This window comes from Ambystoma mexicanum, chromosome 6p (genome assembly GCF_040938575.1).
Source record: "Ambystoma mexicanum isolate Mex_15411 chromosome 6p, UKY_AmexF1_1, whole genome shotgun sequence".
NCBI lineage: Eukaryota > Metazoa > Chordata > Amphibia > Caudata > Ambystomatidae > Ambystoma > Ambystoma mexicanum.
This window is the reverse complement of record NC_090935.1, coordinates 1,155,906,926-1,155,931,996: the sequence shown is the minus strand read 5'-3', so window position 1 is coordinate 1,155,931,996 and position 25,071 is coordinate 1,155,906,926. Positions and strand designations below refer to the sequence as shown.

The 25,071-nt window shown below is 44.0% G+C and overlaps 1 protein-coding gene across 5 annotated transcripts in view; it reads left to right on the top strand.

The window, feature by feature from the left end:
- Positions 1–25,071, top strand: part of APBA1 (amyloid beta precursor protein binding family A member 1) — a 1,040,959-nt gene that overhangs the window by 443,693 nt on the left and 572,195 nt on the right. For 4 of the 5 annotated variants that reach the window (XM_069625788.1, XM_069625786.1, XM_069625784.1 and 1 more), the window contains one exon: positions 10,776–10,880. The exons of the other annotated variant lie outside the window; for it this stretch is intronic. The gene's annotated coding sequence lies outside the window, so the exon portion shown is untranslated. The remainder of the gene's footprint in view (positions 1–10,775; positions 10,881–25,071) is intronic. 5 annotated transcript variants of the gene reach the window in all.

Below are 25,071 nucleotides of genomic sequence, written 5' to 3'. Positions count from 1 at the left end.
CTCTCCCTCTGCTTTCTTGCCTATCACATCACATCTCATCCATCACTCTCCCTCTCTCTCCTTTCCCTCTCATAGTGTAACCATTTTTTTATTTTTTTTAACATGTAGATTTTGACCCAGATCCTCATAAAATGGGGCATTTAAAAATGGAGCCAAGTATATGCTATTTTTAGACAACCCATTTTTGGAAATGAGCAGGTCACCTTATTTTCAAAGGTGACGGCGCATTGCCACAGGCTTGAGCTGTAGCACAAATTGTGCTCTGGCCAGCTGCCTTGAATGGTGTTCTGGGTTGTTACAACCCAAAATGTACCTTTCACCACTACCCCCTCCCCTACTTAACTGCTTGGTCGCTGCTGCTTCCCCTCCAACCTTGCGTTGTCAGATCCGTCCCTCTAACGCGGGTCGGATCCGACTCCGCAGGGTCCCTTTTTCGTTATTTTCTTTTTTTTCTGTCCCCGCCTCCAATTTTCAGGAAGTGTGGAACACCCCTGCAACCCCCTAACCCAAATAGTACTGAACTTGGGGAGCGGGGTGACATGGGCGCAAAACTTGCTTGGTATTTATAAAAATCGATCGAATAGTACTAGAAGAAATAGGTCAAATTGTACCATTCGATCGATTTTTGTCATCAAAATGGGTAGTACCTTGAATAGAATCGCTCTCCCGACAAGCTTCTGCGCCTTTTTCAAGGGACAGGCCCTTCAGGGGCCTATCACTGTAAAATGCGACCCAAAAAATGCATTTTTATCCTGTTTGAGGAACAGAAATGCAAGCGACACAGCAGCAGTTCATACCTTAAAAGAAATGCATGATAGGGTCAGGAAAGACCCTGTCATGCAGTAGCACCCCCACATCCCGTGCGCGTAGGGTTGCCTACAATTTCTGCACATTTAAAAGTGCATCTTGCTTGGAAATGAGTGATGCGATATTAAATTGGCAGAAACGCCACTTTATTTGATCAAGGAAGTGAAAAAGGCCGTCTGAATGGGCGTGCATATAAAATGGCCCATTCATGTGTCCCTTGTGGATGGGGCTGCTCTTTTTTTCGGTGCAAGTGATAAGATGTGTTGGCGCATTTCATTTCTTGCGAAAAAAAAGTTGAGAACCTGGCACCTTGAGTAATTTTTTTTTAAACAAAAACTGCCGTTTTAGTGGTATTTTGCGCAAAACGGCAGTTTTCGTGGCATTTTGCGGGATCGCAAAATAGCTATAAGCTGGAGGGTCTGCTGAATTGACCTTTAGGTCAGACCTCCCCATTAACTGTCCATTAGCTTCAAACAGGGTCTTTTAAAGCCAAGGAGGGGGTGGTACAATAACACGAGCCAGTCAGATGCCCTGGTCTGTGACAATGGAGAAATGGAATTTAAGAAAAGGTGGGGGCTATTGTGAAACTGAGGGGCACATGTGAAGCATTGGGGGATTAACATAGGATTACATTTTCCGTAATAAAATGCATTGTGTGTACCACTGAGCTTGGCCTGGACTCATGTTAAAGGGGATAAGAAGCCCGCCGGTTCCATGTAAATATGAATTCTGTGTGATGTATACAATTTGAGTTATGAAAATATGAAAAAAATTATGATTTCACCATTCTCATAATTCCGAGAAACTGGAAAAAGGGTAGAGTGTTAGATTGTGAAATTAAGATGTGAACTGTGGAGTGTCCTATTTTTCACCAGGGCGGTTCAGTAGCAAATTGTAAAAAATGGTAGCTCCTACCAGGAAAGGCGGGCCGAAATAAGATTAGTATTTTCCAACTCCCCACAAAATATAGACCTAAAAAATATATATGTACCTGCAGTTATCTGAAAAATTAAGGTAGCTGCCATGTTGTGAGATTTTAAGAACACTGAAAAGGTAAACCCACCTGTCCTTTTGGGACTTTCTTCTCCCTCGGCCTCCATCATCCACACCTCCCACCTCCTTGTCCTATCAGCAGGCAGTGGGTGTATAGGTTGGAGGGAGATGGAGAGAGCTAACCAATACGTATCGTGGGAATTATTATTATATGTGAGTGTTATCAGCCCTATAAGAGATCCGTTTTCAATCTGAGAGGGACTTTTCCCACTGTATTCCTGGTTGTAGTGTAGTTCTGGACTCTTAGGAGAAACAACTAGCAGAGAGGCAAGGAGAGCTAACAAGGCCATCGGGGTAAACCTTGCCAGGATAAAAGCTGTTTACCTGGAAAGGCCTTAGACCTTGCATAGGAGACAGAGACTGGGAAATCTAGAAGCTAGCTGGGCCTGCCATTTGAGGAGCCAGAGGAGGACTGGGTGCCAGAGACTATCCTTGACCAAAGCCTTTGACTGGATCTGTGCTGTCCTCAGAGGAGTCCTGCAGTTTCCCTGGATGCCCCATAACCAAGGCCTCCCATGTAAGTAGAGTCATCCCAATGCCAACAAAAGTGTGGGGGGAATCTGCCAGCCTTAATCTCCATATCGCATAGCGGGTAGGGGGTGGAACTGGGTAGACCCTTGGCGCATTTTATTATTAATTCCCCTATAGAAAAACATACTATCCATTTAAATTGAATTGTGTTGGGCACTGCCTACCTTAATCCCTTACCTTTCACTGTGGAGGAGGGGGTGAAATTCAGTAGACGCTTAGCACATTTTATCCAAAAGAAAGTTCCATTAATTTCCCTATAAAAATCACAGGACGAGTGATTGTTGGAGTTTGAAACCAACAAGATTCATGGCCAGTGTGTTAGAGCTGGTATAGACAATAAAGTATGTGGGTGACTATTTTGCTAAAAACCCCACACTTCTATACAGAAGGGGGTGTCCTTAATCTGCAAAACAAGAGTGCCTAGAACCCTGCATTTCATGTGTGTGTATGGGGAGCAAAACAAATTCCCATTGATTAATTTCAAACAAGAATCCCAAAGCATTACACCTCCCTAGCATGAGCGGTGCAAAACGAAATTCCCCACTTATTCCTATTTATACTCAAACCAGAATCCCAAAGCTTTGGATTTCCATTTCTTGTCTGTTAAAAAACTATTTCCCCTGTGTTCATTTCCCAAACCCGGGCTGCCTAATAAAAAGCCAAAAACAATGTTTCCCCAGTGAATTCATTTCCCATACCTTGCATTTTATATAAAAAAAATAAAATAATTTTTTACCCATCATTGTATCCACTCCCTGTACCGTGCTTTCCGACCAAAGGGGTCATGTATAATTGATGCCTGGAGGGTGGGTGTCGCTGGGAGAATAGAACATTGTGATAAATTAAGCCATTCACTGTGGGCTATTCAAGCGGTCTATCTGCTAAGGTGTAACAAATTCCTGTGCGTTGTGACTGCCAATATTTAAATATTACCTGTGTGTTGTAACAACTGCAAGTTCCTTTGAAATGTATGTCAGTCAGTTGAATGTAAATGATTTAAAATTGTGTCTCCTTGTGTAGTGCCACAGCATTGGTGGCTGATGCTTCTTGATTGTTTTATTATTCTTTGTGGCAACATAAATAAAAATATATATTATTACTATACACTGGCCTGGTTCCTGGCTTGTTGATGGTCAAGAGGGTACTTATTGAACGGTATTATACGGGTTGGAGGCCTCACGAAAGTAGAATCTGTAAAGCGTTTTGTTGTGTGCCACCTGGCTTGGGGGGAGAAGGGGGACTCCCTGGGTTGAGAGTGACCGTCCAATAAACTGTGACAAACTGATAAAATGACATGAACTGCGGTAGACTGAAGTTCAGCTGGCCATGATGATCATTCCCCTGGCAAACCCTGTTTAGCAGTTTTAGCTTGTTGAAAACATGCTGTTTCGTGCCAATAGCAGTTCTAGAGGGGTAAACGGGGGGAGTTCTCAGCTCACAAGCAGTAATAGCCACTCTACCCTAGGGATATAGCATCTCAAAGTAAAGTTGCAGCACCCTCATTTACGGGTTTTGGTGCAACTGCCTTCAACTCTTTTCCAGTTTTGCTCCCAATTGGATCTTCCATTCAGTTGTTTTAGAAAGATTTAAATGTTTCTGCTGTATCTTTACTTTAGGGAGCTATCGTTTCCTTTCCTTGCTCGGTCTACTGCCCGTCTTCGTTTTTTAAATATTGTGTTTTTATTGGTTGTATCAGACCTTGCCAAGAATGTTTTGTACAGCACGCAGCTGCCATGTTTCTTTGCAGGGTTGACGGTCAGCCCTGGTCTCGCTCTCTTTCTTAAGAAGACATCTGAATTGAATAAAAATGAGGATCCCCCGAGTACAGCTTAGGACACAGCCATGCCTCGAGCCTTCTAGATCCCAGGTGAGGTTCATGCCTAAGGAGATCCAACTTGCTGTCCTGCTCCTTTTGTGATGTCTTCATTCTCTGAGTGGTGCCCGGCCGGGCTTCCAGACTGCCCTCCCCAACATGCCACCTGACTGCCTTTCCTTCCCTTGGGAGCAAAAAGGTTTACCTGTTGTACCAAGAATTACTATTTCTCTCTGATGCTGCTGTAGTGTGCAAAAGGTGGGCATACTATGGTACAGCCTGAGGCTAACAATGGCAGCGCTCATTGCCTTGCAATGCCTCCTCTGGTGCCTAAAGGAGGGGCTTATCTGATTGGGGATGGTAAAGGGTCTTGGTTTCTCTGCTCCTCAGCAACTTAGTTGTTGGGCTGAACTCTGTCACATAAAACAAATCGGGGTAGCAGATAAAAGAAAGTAGAATTTATCACAAACCTTAAAAAGAGCAGATTTACTTGCTATCTAGGAAGCACCTACTGTCATCATGAAGGCTAATAAAGGCAAGAAACCATGCTTGTCGTCCCCTTCCTGTATAATACATCATCCACATACAGGGAAAGAGATCCATCTAAAGGACCCATTGTTTGATTGAGGAAATGTACATGAGAAAATGCCCTTGCAGCAAATTATATGTTCGCCAAATGAGGAGGTATATAGTCTTTTCACTGAAAGAATTTTCCTCGAGAGATGTTTCACCGAAAAATGTTAATCGAGAGATTTTTTCATTCGAAACATTTTTCAATTAATTTTTTATCGAAAATATATGTATATATGTTTGGGTGGGGCAAAGGATTACATTTTGAAAACAGGGGTTTGGGAGGGACCCCACAAAAAAAATATTTAGATTTCGGATTGTTGGGGGAGTATTTAAAGCCGGAAAACAGTGGTTTGGGGGGACCACCCCAATAAAAATAAAAACACAAAAAAAATTCGGCATACAGGTTTTCAGCGAATAGTGTTATTAATATACATTAGGTGAAACATTTTTTGGTGAAAAAAATTTGAGGAAAAAATCCTTAGATTAAAACAATTTGGTGAAAAGATATGTACCCAAATGAAGACATGTCTAAAAGATCACTCTGTATTACCACTGGTATGTTCACTTGTTCTCTTTGACCAATCTTCAGTCTGTATGAACCATTGGCACTGTGTGCGGTGCCGTAAACCAATGAAAATGCACTGAACGTGGGCTGTATTAACTAAAGAAAGCCCATGCTCCTAGCATTTTGATTGGTTTACGGCGCTTCTCTTCCCTGCTCTCACTGCACCAATTAGCACTTATGTAGTTTCCTTCACGGGTGCTAATGATATCTACTTTTTTTCCTTCATAAAAGAAAAAAAAAAGAAACTTACCTTTGTTGAGCAGCCCGGCACTGTACAGTGCTGCTTTCCATGTTGATGACTGTCTGCCATCAACACGGAAAACGGACTTTGCTAAGAGCAGCACTGTATGACACCAGGCCACGCAAACAAAGGTACTTTTTTGTCCTAAAAAAAAAAATTAGAACCTGTGTAGGCAACTACACGGGTGCTAATGGTGCTATGCCCTTCAGCGACAGCCTAATCCTATTGGTAACGGCACCACCGCCCTCGTTAAGGGACTAGCCTCGGGTCATATCGCCTCAGTATAACCAGCAAATTGTTCAGAACATTACACTCAAGGCTACTGGCAGCGCAGAGTTTACCCACAGTCAACTGCATGTGACCTCCCAGGCAGTTTATGTCCTAATCTGTCTGTTTATATACACTTTGCGCTGTTAGGAGCAGCATGAGTTGTAGTAGTTTTATGGACCACCTCCATTGTGCTGTACCAGGTGTTCTGGGTCTGTAAACCTTGTTAAACTCACTTGGTGCTCTTGGGCCTTTTAGTCTGTCTCCAGGGCCCATACACCCTGCTGCACCCTTGGACCATCTTAATGAGCACAGTGGAATGCTGGCATTCCCATTGAAGACCATTGTGGCAAAAAGCAATAATGGCTGGTGTAAGTCTTCTATCACAGCATTCCAATATTTTTCTTTGTCTTTTCTAGTGTTAAACAGAAAATTCTGAGTGGAATGTTGTAATGGCAATAATGCCTCTTAAAAGATGGTAATGCCCCCCCCCCCCCCCCCCCCCCGGTGCCGGGTTAATAGACCTAAGCAAAATGCCTGAATGCCTCTCGGAAATCGGCATTGTTACTTTAAGAGATCATCAAAAGATATTTGCACCAACTATGTTAAACAGATCATAGCACTTCCATTTTAATGAGCATGGTCATACTGTAACTCGAGTTAGGGGTTTAGTACTCAAAATAATTCAGTAACATCCAAGTAAAAGAGATTGCGATGAGATGCTCCTAAAACACGAAGCATGCTGTATATTCTGGCTATAAAGTAAATCATGATTTGATATCGTAGAGGATATTGATTTAGACGGTATTGTTCAATTTGACCTACTCCCATTTGACCGCATCTTTTTGATCTAATTCGGTAGGTCAAATGGTACACTTTAATCAAAAAATAGTTGTGGGGTGAGGTAAGCAAATAGGTTGAGGTGGAGGAAAGTGGAGTGTGTCTACCGGGTCCCCCGTGCCTTAGGGGGAGTTGCAGGGGGTCTCCCTCTGCAGTAGGTCAAAAAAATTAGGTCAAATGGGAAGTAGGTCACGTTTTTCGGTCCAACAACCCATATCCATTTAGACTGCATGTAATTGGTACATTGGATGACTTTGAGGCATATGGTCTAGAAAGGAGCTGGGATCACTTTAAAAATGATTAGTAGGGAAACCCCTCTCAGATGCCGGAGCCCTTTTCTTCCATGTTCACAGAGTTGCTTTTTAAATGTCGGCCTGAGGCGAGAATAGCCACGCCGATGAATTTCTGAGAAAGTTTGCGACTGAGCTTTCGGTCGGCCATTCACTCATGATTTGAGTGCTATGCCTTGCAAATGCGCTTAAGAGGTTAGGCGCTATTACTGAACAATGTATTGTTTTTGTATTTCAGCACTTGTTAAAGGGTATTGCATTGCCCGAAAACGTGGTGCATTTTAACGAGCTTGTGTTTGTGAAAATTCTGCCATATGAAAGGGGAAAATAAAACCTCTTTGAAAGTGCATGAAAGCATTTACTTTGGAATGTCCCCTTTGAGAGAGTACCCCTGTTGGCTGAGGGTTGAATGTAGCTATTTACACTGACCTCTGTCTTCCATAAGAGAAAGGAGACTCTGGAGTTGACACCGTCGTGCAATAGGAAAACGTAAGCAATATATCAATGCCACGGTTATACGCATTTTTTGGGATCATGGAAGACCATTTGTCAGATGTTATCTAGGAGGATAGTTCACACTTGACATGAGGCACTCACTACTGCATGTTAGAAGTTCAAATCCCAGCACGCTCAACACATCCCTTCATCCTCCCAAAGTTATATTGGTTGATAAAACCTGTTATCGCAGTGCTTAGAAGCAGGATGAATCTAACACGAGGCACCATCTATTAACTTGATATCATCAACATTATTCTACATATAAATTAACTGAATGGGTAAAATACAAGCAGATTATATTATCCACAGGACAGTTGGAAACCAAAGGCAACTGGCAGACTTGAGTAAGGTGGGGTCAGCCCGTTGTATTTCAGCAACGGTAACATCTTTTTCGTATTACATTTTTACATAGGGCTCTTCCCCACTTTGAAGCCATAACACGTGGCAGGAGGCGCTATAGAAATATCAACTAACATATAACATGTGATGCTACTGTGTTGAATTGAACAGCTGTAAGTGATGGTTTGCCTCAGGGAACTTTGGGCAATGATTATAGTGGGGGTCTGGGTATCATTCTGGGTATCATTCTGGGAATTAGGACCCAGACGTTTCAGCCCCTCAGAAAGACTGTTTGACGGAGATTAAGAAGGGGTGTGGGGTTACAAGTTTCCACATGTTTAGTCAACGCAGAGGCGTTGCAAGGCAGGAGGGTTTAACCTCCTGCCTGGCTATCTATCACCCTATCTCCACCACCCCCTTCCTGGGTAAACTCTTGGAGAAGTTGGTCCTCCCCCAATTGATCCTTCATACTGAAATTGTTGGTTGCCTTCATGACCATCAATCTGGATTCCGGGAATCAAGAGGCACGGAAACTGCTCTCCTGAATACACATGAAGACATGCCTGCCAATCTTGACTCTAACTTTCCTGCTGCTCTCATCAACCTCTCACACGGTCAACCATTCTATCCTCATAAAACAGCTCCATGATATCCTCAGCATCACGGACCGGGCACTGGATTGACTGACCTCTTTCCTCTCTAACTGCCCTTCACAGTTGCACCTGGGCCCTTTCTCTTCCACACCTCACTCTCTACCTGTGGTGTCCCCGGGGCTCTATCTTATCGCTGTGGCTCTTCAACTGCTCTGTAATGTAATATATAGTATCTGCTACCTAGTTCATCTCGTGTATTGTAAACAAATTGTTGCCTAGTCCAACTTGTGTTTTGTGAATAACTTGATCTATGGGTGCATTGTAAATAACCTTCCCTACCTGTTTATTCTGTACAACTTCTTTCCATCTTAACTTGTTAATTGCATATTACCCGATCAATGGGTACATTGTAAATAATTTCCCTTACCTGTTTTCCTACATGTTTTTTCTGTATAAACATTTGTTGTCTTGTCTTGTAACCTTTGTAAAAGCGCCCAGATACCTACGGGTCAGGAGCGATATATAATTTAATAAATAAAGAAACTTCTATCTCGCTCCTCTCCCCCTTCACTCCTCATTTCCAGTGTTATGCTGATGACACACACAGCTTTCCTTCAAACTTCCCTCCACTACCTCATCCTCCTACTCTCTCATCCCTGATTTTCTGACTGCCATCCAGGCATGGTGTGCGGCTAACGATCTCTGTTTTAATGCCAGTAAGATGGAGATCCTTCTCAATGGAACACCTGCCCCCTGTTTCCCTCCTACCCTATGGCCGCCCTCCTTGGGCCCTCTACCCTCACCAACCTGTGAGGCCAAAAACCTTGGGGTCATCTTCGACTCTGCTCTCTCCTTTTCCCCTCACATCTTGGACCTTGCCAAGAAGGCCCCCTTCCAGCTTCACCTCCTTAGAGGCATTCTCCCTTTCCTCACCTTTCCCGAGAAGCTCAACGTCTCCAGAGCTCTGGTCTTCTCTAGGCTGGTCTAGTGCAACAGCCTCTTCCTCAATCTCCCCCTTTCCTTCCTACGCCCCCCTCAGCTAAAGCCCTAACGTCTCTCCACTGGCTCCTGGTGGCCCCGGGGATTAAATTCAAGACCCCCTGCATTACCCGCATAGTTTTCAGCCGGACCGCCTTAAATTCTGCAAACATCTCAATACTCTGCTTTTCTCTGCCTCTTTCCTGCTAATCACCCCGCTGCTGCTGAGACTGGCAGCCTGGTCCTTACATGAATCGCACAGGTTACCAGGCCCTCAACCCAGTCAACACCATCAACCCCCACCCCTCTCAGCACTGCCCTTGCGGGCCCACTGCCTGACGGCTGTGCATCCCAGCCTTGGGATTCCTCTGCCCCATCACTTAGCCGTGGCCTCCTTCCTGGCTCCCCTTGCACTTCCCACCCGGGCTCCCACCAGCACTTGTCCATACCTTGCCCCGCCTCCCTTCCCTATCTCTTGCACTTCTCTTCACTGCACTTGCTCATCCGACTGTCACAAGGCCTAGTAGGACCACGACTGTACATTTACTGTTTTTGCCACTGTTATTTACTCCCCATGTTCCCTCCCCACTTTGCCTTGTGGCGCCTGGAAACACTGTTCTGTTGTAACGGTGCCTACCAAATGCTCAATAAATAAATATAGCACCGCCGGTCTTTTGGTTGTAGCCTTGTATAGAAGCTCGGGGGCTACAACCAAAAGGCTTGCTAGCCCGAGTCCTGACATTAGCGTAGCCCTGGATCTTTTTCAGACCTAGCAACACCCCTGGTTGGATATCCAAAGATGGCAATGGTGATCTACGTGTTGAGGACCGGTTTCAGGCAACAGATGGGGGGGTTTGAATTGAACATGAGTGTGCGGTTTGGATTGTCACGAGCAGGCAGATTTCTGGTTTCTTGCAGGTCCCAGAGTTCTTCCATGAAATTGGTCTTCAGGGACCCTGTCACCCCACGTCTTTTCAGTAATGCAATGTGTTTGTGACAAAGCAACTCACGATGTATCACACCCAGATATTTCCATGAAAACAATGCACTAGTTTGGTTAGGCAAACAAAGCCCTCTGAAGTTGCAGTTAACAGCACTTCTTTTGCACCATAACAAGCGCCAGCAACATATATATATCTTCCTTTCGTGAGCTTTCATAGTCATTGGTAATTCGTTTATTTATGTACCATTCCCACAGCTGCGGCGCCATTAGAGCATTCTAGTACCATGAATATCCCACATCTACCCAGAAGAGGCTGCATCTGTGTTCCTTCGTGCGGCACAGGTGCAGTGCGCAGGTCCCCTGTATATTGTGTGAGCGCGTTGTGATGCGTGTGCGTTCTATTTGCAGCTGCTCACGGCTCGTGTGTTTCTCGTCTTTTCGCAGGCTCGCCACGGCGGCCTTAGAGCTGGTTCCAGGCTGTCTGTCCTCCTTCCTGCACGACAGGCCCCAGAGGAGCCTCCGAGGATGCGCTCAGTGAGACGCAAGGAGGTAAGGCTGCGTGGGGGCTGGGCGTTCCGAGGCCTACTGTAAGGAAGAGCGTCAACGTGTGTGTGTGTTAAAGGCCACCAGAAACGATGGGGGCTGGGGGGGGGGGGCTGGGAAGGAATGGCCGCTGTCTATTAGAAGCGAGTATAGGTTAATAGACAAATATACAGGTTTGGTGGCTTCATGCGAATTGACAGACGCCAAGGAGATGCCCTGGAGGGACACCGACTTCCGTTCAAGATTCCGGGTACTTTATTTCAGCATAGGCCGCTGAAAGTCATGAACACATCAATGCACATACAATAAATAACAATTCCAAATAAATGCAAGGCTTCCACCAGAATGCCAGATACATAATGTATGCCATAAAATGCCCGGGCGGCGTTCTATCTGATATATAAATATCTCAACACAAAGAGTAAAAATACATAAAATGTCAGCAAAAAGAATCATGAACCACTATAAAGAAGTTGCCTAACACAATTCTCGGTAATTGTACATCTAGAGTTAATTGGCAAAGCTTTACACACATGCGACATTCTTGCATGCGGGACACTTAAAAGAAATTCAGTTTATGCTTTACAATGGCAAAGATTCAGATTCCTTAATATGTGTAGTTACTGTTGTGATCAGGGCTGGCCGTGGGATTTGCGGTGCCCTTGCTGGCAACAGATGTGTGGGCCCATCCAATTTGCATAAATAGTGACCTCACAGAATTAGTCTTTAGTATGCAAAGGTATCATGGGAAGTTTAATTAGAAACATTTCACCATGCGTAAGGTGGTAGACAAATACACTGTGACGTCCAGTATATGAATTGTCAATACAATAGTTACCTATGTCGCAATATCTGTAGTGAGGCATTTTTTTTAAGTAGCAGACAGCTGAATACCATGTAGAGACTTCGAATTTTGCCAGATAAGGCATATTGTGATAATAGGATTTGGCTGGGAGCACACACTTTGGTTAAGTAGAGAAGCCGGGATTGTAGACCAGTCTGCAATTTAGGACTTGAGCACATCTCTTCCTAGATGTAATTAAGCAATATAACCCGAGCCTATATATACCTATGGGCCCTGGGGCATTTCCAGAGCCGGTAATGCCCCCACTAAAAGCTTTTTTTTTGTCCCGAAATGCTGCAGCGTTTCGGGAGAAAAAAAAAGAAAGAAAATGGCCGCCGCCATGGAAAGGGAAAAGAGTCCGTTTTCCCTTTCCATGGCGGCCATCAGGAGCGGATGCGCTGGGAACACAAGTGTTCCCAGCATGTCCGCTCCCGAAAAAGGATAAAAAAGAAGGTAAATTGGGTTGGGAGGGCGGGAGTGGGATAGGGGGGAGAAAACAAAAAAAAAGAAAAACCTACCTGCGTCCCCAGCGAGGGACGAGGGAAGCCTCCAGCGGTGTGTGGAGGCGTGGAGCAGGGGTGGCCCCGCTCCGAGTCTCCACACGGCTGGAGGCTTCCCTCGTCCCCCACCGGGGACGTAGGAACAAGAAGGTAAGTTGGTGAGGGGCGGTGGGAGGGAAGGGAATAAAAAATAAAAAAACGTACCCGAGTCCCCGGCAGGGGGGCGAAGGCAGCCTCTCAGCCGCGGGGAGGCTCGAAGCGGGGATGGCCCCGCTTCGATCTTCCTCATTGGCTGAGGGGCTGCCACGCCCCCCGCCGGGGACAAAGGCCGTGGAATCCCGACAGAGGGATTCCCGGCCGGATAAGGACCCGGCGAGAGCCAATCGGAATGCGTGTTGCATTCTGCTTCGCTCTTGCCGGGTACTAATTGGTAAAAATACTGTTTGCAAAAGGTCTTTCTGAAACTTTGGTTTGAAAACACTATCTGTGGAAGGCATTGCAAAAATATGGTGATTTGTGTTTTGCTAACTGAAGCCAACTGCTGTTATCGCAGAAGTTTCAATGTTGTTTTTATTATTATTTCTTATTGTATTTGAGTGCAGACCTAGCTTCGAGAAGCAACAGAGCGCTTTACAGAGGTGTACACCAATACAGATACTTAACGGAGGGCTTTTCAGTGGTAACAGAACAGATACACAGCGGAGGGTCGGATGTAGAGGGGGACGAAGGGGGGTACAGCTCTACCGTGTGGTGGGATGTAGAGGGGCGGGCAGCGTGTAGCAAGTCGGTGACAAGAGGGGAGCCGTGATGACCTAGGTGTTGAGGAGAGACTCCTTGAAGGGAGGGGTTTTCACTTCTTTTCTGAATTGTAGGAGTGTGGGGGCGAGTCTGACGCCAACGGGGACGAGGTTCCATAGTCTTGGGGCATAGGCAGAGACAGGTTGTTTTCTGGTCCTTTACTTTTTGCAGCGGTGGATTTCAAGCCTGCATGTGCCCTGGCTTCTGGTGGTGTGCTGTCCGCCGGAGATGCAGAGTTTCCCCACGAGGTAGCTAGGTGACTTGAGGGCAACTGCCTTATAGATGATGCAGCAAGACTTGAAGGTGATTTGTGCGTGCAGTGGGAGCCAGTGAAGGTTGATGCGGGCCGGGGTGATGTGGTATTATGTGCCTAGACCCTTGATGAGGTGTACGGCTGCGTGTAGGCCATTTTTCAGGGGCACAAGGGAGGATGACGGGAGGCCTTCGAGGATTGCATTGCCCTCACCAGGTGGGATAGGACTAGTGCTTCAACAATGGATGACTTTTCACAGGAGGGAGAGCCAATACCTAGCTGTCTGAGTTTTCTTAGCTATGTGTGTCTTGAAGAAGAGGTGTTTGTAGATGTGGAACCTGAGGTGTTTTTGGTGAGGAGTGTAGGTATTTGGTCTTGGAGGGGTTGAGCTCCAAGTATGCAAGACTGGATCAGCTAGAGGCAGGTTTTGAGCCTATAGATGTCCTTGATGGAGTCGATCTTGAGTTATAGCTGTGTGTCATCTGCGTATTGGTGGATGTGGATATTGTGTGTGGCAACAAGGGCTCCCAGTGGCTCCATGTATAGATTGAAGATCACTGGGAGAGGATGGATCCCTGCGGGACTCCACAGGTGATGGATAACATTGGTGATCTAGAGAAGTTCATCTGAACAAACGGCTTGCGGTTGCCGATTTAGGACTTGAACCAGTGTACGACAAGGTTGCTGATCCCCATGTGCTATTGTAAGGTGTCCGTAAGCGCCTGGTGGTCTACTGTGTCGAAAGCAGCTATAAGGTCGAGTATGATATGATATTTTATTTATATCGCGCTCATACATAGGTGTTTCAGAGCGCGACAAGGCAAGGGAGGGGAACAGGGGAGAAAGAAACAACGATCTTACTAGGCCCAGTGACATTGAGAACGTGCAAGTGCATGGGAGAGGGGGAGGGGAAAAGTGCATGAAAGGGAGGAAGAAAGTGGAAAGTGCAGAGCAAAGGAGAAACAGGATAAATAATCATAACAAAAATAAATAAATAAAAAATCAGCACAAAGTGGTAGTGCAGCCAGGTGGCAAGTGCTAGGTTTGAGGCAGCAGATCAGGTGGGTCTGATAAGTGCAGGAGGGGGACAAAAAAGGTGTGTGTGTATTGGTACAGATACAAACCCCAGTGCAAGGGGTGGCCCGGAGGCAGTGCGGTAGGGTGGCAGGATGAGCAGGAACCTGGGACCAGAGACAGAGGGTGTCCCAGTGCAAGGTGCCAAGAGAGCAGATCAGCAGTGGAGAGGGGGGGGCAAGGCAGAAGCAAAGAGGAAGGTCTTGAGGTGCTTCCGGAACCTGAGATGGTAGAAACGGGAGGCAGTGGTGGCAGTCATCATGGACGTTGAGGGTGTCGACAACCACCTGTATAGTTGCTGCGTCCGTGCTGAATCTGGGTATGAATTTGGATTGGTAGGTTTGGAGGGGATTGTTGGTGTTTGAGTTGCTGCAGTTGGGCAGCTACCACTTTCTCAATGATCTTATCTAGGAAGGAAAGACTGGTGATGGGGAGATAGTTACCTAGGTTGTTGGGATCCAGAGTGGGTTTCTTTAGTGGCAGGAGGATTTTTCCTGTTTTTAAGGTCGATGGGAAGGTGCCTTGAGTTAGGGGGCTGTTGATCTCCAGGTAGGGAAGGAGAGCTTCTGTGGGGAGGGGCTTGAGGAGGGATGCTGGGAGGATGTCATCTGAATATGATGTGGCTTTGAGGGCAGCCTGGGTTTCTACCAGGTCCTCTGTCGAGAGTGTCTTGAATGTTGTCCAGGGTGTGGGGATATTGCGATGAGGGACGTGAGGTGGGTCTGTGGATGCAGAGCTGGCATCTATGTGCTAGCGAATATTGCTGATTTTGTCAATGAAGAAGTTGTTGATGGCGGTGGATTATTTTGATGGAGTGTGGTATGGCAGGCTTGAGTAGCAGGTTGACGCACTGCTTGACTGTTTTGAAGAGGGCTCTTTTTTGTTGTGAACTTCTTCTATGGTATTCTGATAGCAGGGAAATCTTGGCAGTGCTGATTAATTGTCGGCTAATTGCTCTTAAGGTTCCTTAAGAAATGGCAGGTTTAATGCAGTCCCGGAGCGATGCCAGGTTTTCTCTTGTTTCCTGAGGACTCTCCTGCTGAGGATGAGTTTTTGCGTGTACCAGGGAGGTGACAGTTTCGGTTGGCAGTTGTGTGTTGCTTCAGAGGCACGTGTTGGTCAATGGAGGCTGAGAGGATGGCGGTGAGTGCTTCCAGTAGAGAGTCACACTTCGGTTGGGGGTGTTCGGTCTATGTAAGGTGTAGGTTGACAAGGTCTTATGTGAGGGATTCCAATGGGAAGTTCTTGAAGAACCTGAAGGTTTGTCTGCTGGAGTGCTTCACCGGGTGGTGTGTAGGATGTTGAAAGGCACGGCTAGGTGATCAGACCAGTCAAGCGGGAGAGGAGCGCTATAGTGGAGGAAAGATAGTGTGGTGATGATTAGGTCGAGGATGTACATTTCTCGTGTGTTGGGTATTTTGTGTGCTGTGTGAGGCTGAGGTGTCGAGAAGGCTGAGCAGAGCTTCCCTCATCTGTTTGGTGGCCTTGTTGCCTGGGGGGTTGAAGTCTCCTAGGAAATGTTGTGGGCGTGTGTGAGGGACGTGGTGCTGACCAGGTCGGTGAAGTCTCTGATGAAGGCAGTGTTGTGTTTGGGTGGTTTGTAGATGAGATGGAAGGTGAATGTGTCTGTCAGGAAGAGTGGGAAGTGACAGGAGAGGACTTTGAAGGAGCCAATGTTGTCGATGTCAAGTCTGGTGCATGGCCACGAGGTCTTCTGTATGACTCTAAGGCATCCGCCAGTCTTGTTTGGCCAGTCTCTGTGTTGGATGGAGTAGTCGTCGGGGACACGGACGCCTAGGATGTGGGTGGAGGTGTGTTTAAGCCAGGTCTCACTGATGAAGATGGTGTCAAGGTTGTGTGTAGTGATGAGGTTGGCGATGTCTGCTGCATGGATGATAGCTGAGCGGACGATGGTGAGTAGCAACTTCTTTGTTGTGGATGGTGAGGGGGTGTTGATGGGCTTGAGGCTGATGTGGGTAATGTTGCTGCCATGCAGAGTCATGCCTTAGAAGCGGGGTGATTGACGTTGCCTGGTGATGGTGGGGATAGCCTGTTGGAACGGAAGTAGAAAACCTATGTCATCGCGTGCTTACCTGATGTCTGAGCAGGGGTTTGGGCCCTAGGTCCTCTCGGTCCAAACAGGAATTGCCCTTTTCTTCATCTGCCCTTCACTTCGGATACCCGAGCGAGATGCCCTAGATTTAAGAGTTAGGTAGAGAAAAGAAGAGGCAGGGCTCAGAGGATGGGTGGGGCTTAGGCCAGATGACCCAGATCCATTTGCACCTGCAAAGGAAAGAGGCTTGAGGGCTGCTTAAATAGGGAAAAAGTCTGGGAAAACAGGAATGCGCCAACAGTTTAAGGTGATTGACAGGTGGGCAGGGCTTAGGCCAGGTGACCTACATCCATTTGCACCTGCTCACCAACTGCTATTGTGTGTATATTTGGGCAATACTAGCACCTAGATGCCTACGCGCTTAGTGCGCTTTACAAATGTAAACATAAATAAATAAAAAAATTAATGAATATTGTCCAAATTCGAAACTCGCTTTTATTTCAGAAGCTACAGATAAGGATTAGTTTGACTGTTAAAAAAAAAAATAGCAAATAATAACTACGTTTATCAAGTGCTGCTCACTACAAAAGGAAAGGAGGGTCTCATTAATGTACCCCCGAGCCTTGATTGGAGCGGGTGAGCAGGCTGAAACTGTTTGCTGGTGTAGAATAGCAGGGGATCCTATAGCAGAAAGTTGCAAAGGCAACTGAGCGGGTTAGGAGACTGTTGCTGAGATGTTATACGTTTAGACCTTTCTGTAAATCTTATTTCTTCTTTCCTATTCCTGAGGCAACATGTGCTGTAACATGTGGGGTTTTGACATGGGGATGAGTATGACTCCCTCGCTTCACTCAGTGTGGGAACATTTGTCCCCATAGGGAAAATAAAAAGCTGGCACCCAACAATATACGCAATACAAAACAAAAACAAAAAGCACCTAATGATGTGGGAACTCCCGTTCCCTGCATGCTATCAAAGGCCCAATATCAGCCAAACAGTTATTAAGAAATATTGAAATCTATACATTGAAGTAATTTCAAAATTATCTTGATAACATAATTTGCCAACAAACATTCATCAAGAAAACTGAACTTTACAACTTTAATTTTTTCTTCACAGTTGCTACTTTAATGGGAAACCCAACGCGTTTCGAGTTATAATACTCTTCATCAGGGATAGTCCACTGTGAAGATTGCTGGAATTCAACAAAAAGAAAACAAAAATGAAAATGCTATTGTTTAGATAAAAATCTTTTGAATATTTCAAGTTCACCTCAAGCTTGATAAATCACCTTTTTGGTAAAAACTCCAGAAATCTTCTGGTAGTGTATAAGATCTATAGACACTGTCCAAGTTAATTCAACTGGTGTATCAATAATCTGCACGACAAAAAAGTAAAAAATATATATGTTGACCTCTATGGTCATTTTCAAATATGTGGCTCCCAGTCTAAGTGGGGACCTATGTTATTATGGTAAAAGAGGAAAGTAAGTAGACTATCCCTTACCACTGTGCTGATAGTTCTGAATTGTACTGTAAAATATTACCCATTCCTCTTGGGTTCAGTTCCCAATCTCTGTAAAGCAAAATAGTTTCTTATAAGAACTTGGATAAATAACAATGGTTGTATCCTTCATGTAAACAAGTTATCATTGTATCCTGGTGTCTTACCCACATATTCTTATGGAGATGTGTGGAGACCAACTCCAGTATGACTGGTGGGGAATATTCTTCTTAATCTATAAATGTGATGTTTTACTCTTACACCATGAGTATGTGCGTCTAAAGTTAAAAATAGATCATAATGCTCTTACCAATATAGTAAGAGCAATATTGGTTCAATAGTAATAAGCATCCTCTCAAAAAGTGCAAAGTCTGATCTGAACAAATGGTGTGGGTTGGTGATTCTGTCTAGTCTGACTTCCCAACCTATAAAACATGGATTGTACTAACTTGATCAATAATGGTCCCGACTTTCAAAAATAACTAGCTAGTTCAGTTGTGAGGGTATTCACCAGGTAACTGCCACTTACCCTGGGGGGTATGACCTTGCAGTCTCCTGTTATGCACAATTCGCGGGACATCACCCGCACCGAGAGACATATAAAAAGTGAGTACTACACATAGGACATAGTAAATATTATCAGCGAATCACAGTAACATGCGCAATGAAGTAATCTCATCTGACGCTCATTTTATTTATATCAGCAGCCATTTTCTTGCCCCGTGAGTTTTCTTGCAGTTGCAAAGATCGGGTGAATAACAGAAGACTGCAAGGTCATAACCCTCAGGGTAAGTAGCATTATAGTTACCTGGTGAATACCCTCACAGTGGAATTAGCTACTTATTTTTGGAAGTCAGGACGATTATTGATCAACTTAGTACAATCCATATTTTATAGGTTGGGGAGCAGAAAGCAAAGTCTGACTAGAGAGAATCATCAACCCTCATCATTTGTTGAGATCAACGTAAGACACTGGTGAGATCTCTTATCATGGAGAGTTTGTACTTTTGAGAGGATGCTTGTTACCCTTGAAACAATATTGCTTTAACTATATACCTAAGCGCATTATCATCTATTTTTAACTTTAGACACACATACTTGCAGCGTAAGAGGAAAACGCCACATTTTGGATTAAGAAAAATATTTGACACCAGACATACTTGTGTTGGCCTCCACATGTCTGCATCAGACTATATGGGTAAGACCCCCCAAGATACAATGATACCCTTTTTACAATGAAGGATACAACCAGGTTAATGTATCTAATACTTAGGAGACACTATTTTGCTTTATAGAGATTGGGAACTGAACCCAAGAGGAATGATGAGTAATGTGTTACTGTACAATCCAACACCATCTTGGACACTATCAGCAGAGTGGTAAGAAATGGTCTACTTACTTACCTATTTTACCATAATAACATAGGTTCCCACTTAGACTGGTGTGAGAAACCAGAAGGTGTCTCATCCACTAGTCCCCGGGGATATGACATCCAGGTGTCCAGGACATGGCCATCGCTTTTGGATCCAGTTCCTGGGGGTGGACCAGTGCAGGAGGATCACCTGGGTGAGGAGACTTCGGGGAATGGAAGTGGGACACCGGATGGTGAGACGCGGTATCCCCTTTCCTGTTACACCTTTACCCCATTCTACCATGTAGGCTACTCAGGAACTCTACTCTCCCCTTACATCATGAACACTTTCACACGGACAGCCAGCTGTGGGAGAAAACAGACTAACAACCGAGCCGTGTACCTGACATGTCCCAATGCATAGGTCAGGCGAGGCCAGGTAATTATTGACAATTACTCACACCTGACTTCCATTAAACTTCCCCACACAGATAAAAGGCTGAGCATGAGAGCGCGCTCTAAACGAGGTAAAGCACATGATGAAACAGCAGTTTCGAGACGGCAGCTGGGCGAGAGAAGAAATACTTCAAAACAGGAGAGGATCTTAAGGAGGGAAATTCCCTTGACCTTTCCGACAAGGAACCGTTACTTTCAAGACCCCTCTAAATTGGAAAGCGTAAGACCAGGAAACCAGGCTGAAGAATCCTGCATTGTGTGTCGGAGATACCCGGGGCCCTCCTGCATCACTAATCAAGGCGGGGAGAGGCACCAGCCACTGTGGTACTGTCCTTGGCTCCAAGAACAAAGCAGCATCAGTGAAATCAATACAGCCAGTGAGTTGGGGGAGACCAATACAAGACAGGTCTGTGTTGAAGCCAAGGTTGCAAGCAGCAACATTGTATGGCGAGCGCTGGAATGAACATTGTTAAAATACATGAGATGAAAGACGCAAGTAAAATTGAACTGCTATTGAGTGTTTGAATTTTGAAAGGAAAAGATACGATAATTTTGACAGAGTGGTCCAGCACTGCGTGTGTGCTCAATCGAAGGTCTCTTTAAGGTATCCAGCTGAAAAGTGGGTATGAGCCCGGCAGAGGGGAATCCAGGGTGAAAAGAATTCAAAGAGTTATAAAGGAATTGTAAATTTGAAGTGGTCCTGCGACCGGTCAAGCAGAATCCTGCGCACAGTCGAAAGTCTTTGATTTTTTTATATAGTAAAGGAAGTTTAGAAAAACCAGATTAATTGGTCCGAGCTCGGCGGAGGGAGACTAATTGAACATTTTGTGTTAAAGTGGGTCTTAGCTCGGCAGAGGGGGACCCAGGGTGAAAAGTGAGGAGAGAACGGCAGCCCTTCGATCAGCAAACTGTGAATATAGAAATTGGACTCGCACTCGACAAGCCATCAGATTCCAGCACGATGAAGAGAATTTTTTACGGGCCATATCACCTAAAAACACAGCTTTAATTTGGAACATGCTGAATCAAGCTACTGGAATGTCTAATGTACAAATGCAGATAAATGGAGTCACGGAGCAAGAATGGGTAAATTACTTCTCTGCACTTTATGATCATTCCACTTGGCCTCCACTGGAGAGTAGATCATCCTTTCATACACCATAACACAACAGCAGGAGATATTGAACTTTTCATTACAAGATCAAGTAGTTCAAGAGCCCCTGGACCAAATGGGCTAAGTAATCACATGTTGAAGACCAACCCACATAGTTGGCCAAAGATTTTAGCTCAGGTTTTTGACAATGTCATAGTAAAAAGGTGTATTCCTTCTGCTTGGCGTAGGTCTGTAGTAATTCCAATCTATAAAAAAGGAGATAGCGCCAAAGCTGGGAACTATAGACCCATTTCATTACTGGACGTTGCAGGATTTTTTTTTTCACGCTTTGTATTGCGACTTCAATGCATGGACACTGAGTCAGTGTAAGAGAGATCCCCACCAGACCGACTTTATAGCCGGGATGGGTACGGCAGTAAATTTGACATTATACGCAATCAAGCGTCAGTACCATGTTACTGGAAGACCACTGTATCTGGCCTTCATTGACTTTAATTCGGCATTCGATTCGATCTCAAGGCAAATTTTGATTAATAAATTGCAATTAGCAAATTGTCCAGCCACAATTGTGGACATTATTAATGTAAACAGTAGGTTGTACCTATTCATTTTTTGATACAATGGGAAGGTGGTATAAAAGGTACATATTTAGAAAAAACACATGAACCACCAACTACCTCCTGCTCCTGTTTTACTAAGACTTTTTAATAGTCAAATCTCCACATTATCCTATAGGAGTAAATAACTCGATATCACTCCAGTAAACCAAGTAATTTGAACACATTTTAATCAAAAAGTCAAAAATTCATGATGTTCTTCACATTTCAACACAAATCGATGTACACAACGCAAGAGCACATTCATTCATACTGGGTTAGTTCATATTTGGAAAAAACCTATTCAACCATACAGTGTCAATGTTCTTAACCCTGATTTGTACAAAAGTTCTATTCAAATGTTTGAGCTTCCTATATCAGAGCGGTGTCTTACAATGGTGTATCAAGGAAAAACCTCTACTCATTATTATTAATGAACTGCTTACTAACACATCACTTCAGGTTAGACTGAATAACCGAGGGATGCTTTCTGCTGCAGTGAGTACTACAAGGGGTCTGAGGCAAGGATGTACACTTGCCTCAGCCCTCTTTAATTTTTTTCTCCATGACATGCTGGAAACATTTAGCCAGGTAATCTCAGATGGTCCAGGAATGGGATCTGAGACGGTAATGGCACTTCTCTATGCAGATGATCTAGTGTTACTTTCAAAGACACCAATAGGATTGCATAATTTGTTACAAGCATTATCAAGCTACCTAAATGCAAACCAGTTGAAAGTTAACACCAAAAAATCTAAGTTCATGATCTGCAATGCCAAAGATGCGAAGAGAAACAAACTGAGATGGACCCTGCAAAATTCCGAATTGGAAATTGTAGAAACCTATACGTATCTGGGCATGCAAATTGATAATCAGGACTTGGACAGGGTGATCTTACAGGCAATGGAAGCTAAATTGGTGGCAGCCATTTCTCAAACAAAGTTAATACTACGAAAATATGGAACATTTTCTATAAGGTCAGCTATTTCGTGCTACAAAGCCAAAACAGCCCCAATATTATTATATGGGCTGGAAACATGGCTTCAAAATAAGCATCTAAATTTACAAAGGATAGAAGACAAATTTTGGAGATCAATTTTAATTTTGCCACAATGTGTACCAATAGCCCTCATACGTTATGAGATTGGCCTTACCTCTTTAAATACCATCTTCCAGTGGCGTCAGTGTTCCCTGTTCAGAAAACTCATACTGGCTATGAATTCCAGAACTCTGTTCTGGTCTGTAGCTCAACATCTAGCCAGATGAAAGTTGTACAATGGCGTAATCAGGTTTTTGATATCATGGCCTTGGCTGACCTCTCGTTGACCACTATCCTGGATAACCCAGAGAGAGCCAAGAAAAAAGTCTTCTTACGGGACTGGATCCAGACCTCAGAGCAGTGCCGGGCATATAAAAGCATTGGGAAGAACCAATGCATAGATAAAAAACTTGGAACATGGGAGTCATATTTGCTTTTGTCCCCGTCAGTCTCTGTAAGACTGGACTTTTTACGATTTAGACTTGACCTGTGGCCAACTAAAGAGGTGTTAGTCAAACGAAAACTTATCAGCCAAACATACAACTCATGTAGATTTTGTGAGCGTCAAAAAGAGACCTTGTGGCACTTAATCATAGAATGTCCAGCGGTGGCAAGCAACTTTTTTCTACATGCAAAGCAAATGCCTATTTGTATTGCCGTTACCCATTTTTTCTAAAAGCATTATCGGGGCCTTTAAGCCATGCACAAGTTGGTACTAGATTATGTTCCTATATAAAGTAGTGAATCAATATAGTCTAGATCCATAAATGAAACTGGAATGATAGTTGGAATCTTTTAAAAACATTGTTGGTAACATTGTTGAGTTTTAACAAAAATATTTTTTTCTTTTATTGTTCATGATGATTGGATTTAATTGGGAAATGTATTTTAAACAAAGTTAAATTGATTGCTAAGTTGTTTGATCAGCTAAAACAATAAAACACGTTTAAAAAAAAAAAAGTGAATCACCAGAGAAGTTGTGCATATGAGAATCCTGAGGAGAAAGGAACTTTGAATGTTTATCGCATCAGGCCCTCTGAAGTAAGAAACTTTGACTGGCAAAGAGACTTTGGCACAGAAGGCTCTGATACTGAGATTTTAAATTACATCCTTGTGCTAGAAAAGCCAGAGTATGTGTTAAGCTCGAGTGTCCTGTGCTGAAAACGCAAGGAAGGGAAGCTAACGGCTCTACTATCCTGACATATCAGTTCTTGAAAACTTTTCTTTTGTATAACATTGTTTCCCACACTATTTGTATTTAGAAGTAAGGATGGGAATAGGCTTATTAGCATAGGCTCCTTTTATTTTGACAAGACACCACTAGGACTGCGTTATTATAATTTGATGGTTGTAGCCTGCTCTCATCTTTAGATTTAGGATTGGGTAGGCGTTTTTCAAACCCAATAGAAGTTCAATAAACACCCTTGAACTGTGGTCACTTGTGTCTGTCTTACTGTTTGATACCATGCTTTCCTTACACTGGCAGCCACACATTTGAAAATTACCATAGAGGTCAAAATATATGTTTACTTTTTTTTCCCTGCAGATTATTGGTTACACCAGTTGAAAAAACTTGGACCTTGTATTTAGATTGTATATACTACCAGAAGACTTCTTGAGTTTTTACTAAAACTGTGATTTATCAAGCTTAAGGTGATCTTCAAATATTCAAAAGATTTGTATCTAAAGGATAGCATTTTCATTTGCGTTTTCTTTTTATTTAATTACAGCAATCATCACAGTGGAGTACCCCTGATGAAGAGTATTAGAACTCTAAATGCATTGGGTTTCCCATTTAAAGTAGAAACTGTGAAGATGGGTTTATAATGGGTTTCATTATGAAATGAAGCTTCCTTGATTAATGTTTGTTGGCAAATTTATGTTATGTTATCAAGATAATGTTGAAATTGCTTCATCATATATACATTTCAATATTTATGAATAATTGTTTGGCTAGTATTCGGCCTTTGATAGTGTGCAGGGGACAGAAGTACCCACATCATTGTGTATCTTTGTTTAGTATTGCATATTTGGACGGTCCATGTGCAAGAACTTGTGTTTCTCTCCTGCACCTCAAGTCTTAGACTTAATTAGTTAAGATCAAACAACATACTGCACAAATACCATCAATTTGATATATTAACCTAGGTGTGCATTGTGAACTGTCTTTACCCAAGAATATACGCACAGTAAGTGAACATATCTCAAAGTGAAAGATACAAATTTAGTTCCATTGACCTTTCTCCTTAGGAGGAAGTGCACCAGACAAAAGAACATTTGCCTTTCAAGAAAAGTGATCAACAGAAAAATAACTTGAGCGGGGACACAATAAATACGCTGGCAAACGTATAAAAGGGGCTCACCTTTTAAACCCAGCAATATGCAGTATAATATTCCCTGGAAAACAAAACCCCAATACAAGCATGTGCTTTGATGTTAATTGTATTTGTCTGCACTGGAAATATGACAATCTGGGTGAAATCCTGGTAGCCAAATGCTTGAGCAAGCTTGCCTACCTCACAAACACCCAAGGTGGTTGTGTCCACCTTCTGAAAAAGTGTACACTGTCCACCCACATGTATCCTTTACTTGTGCCCTGAATAGCAGCACGTGGGC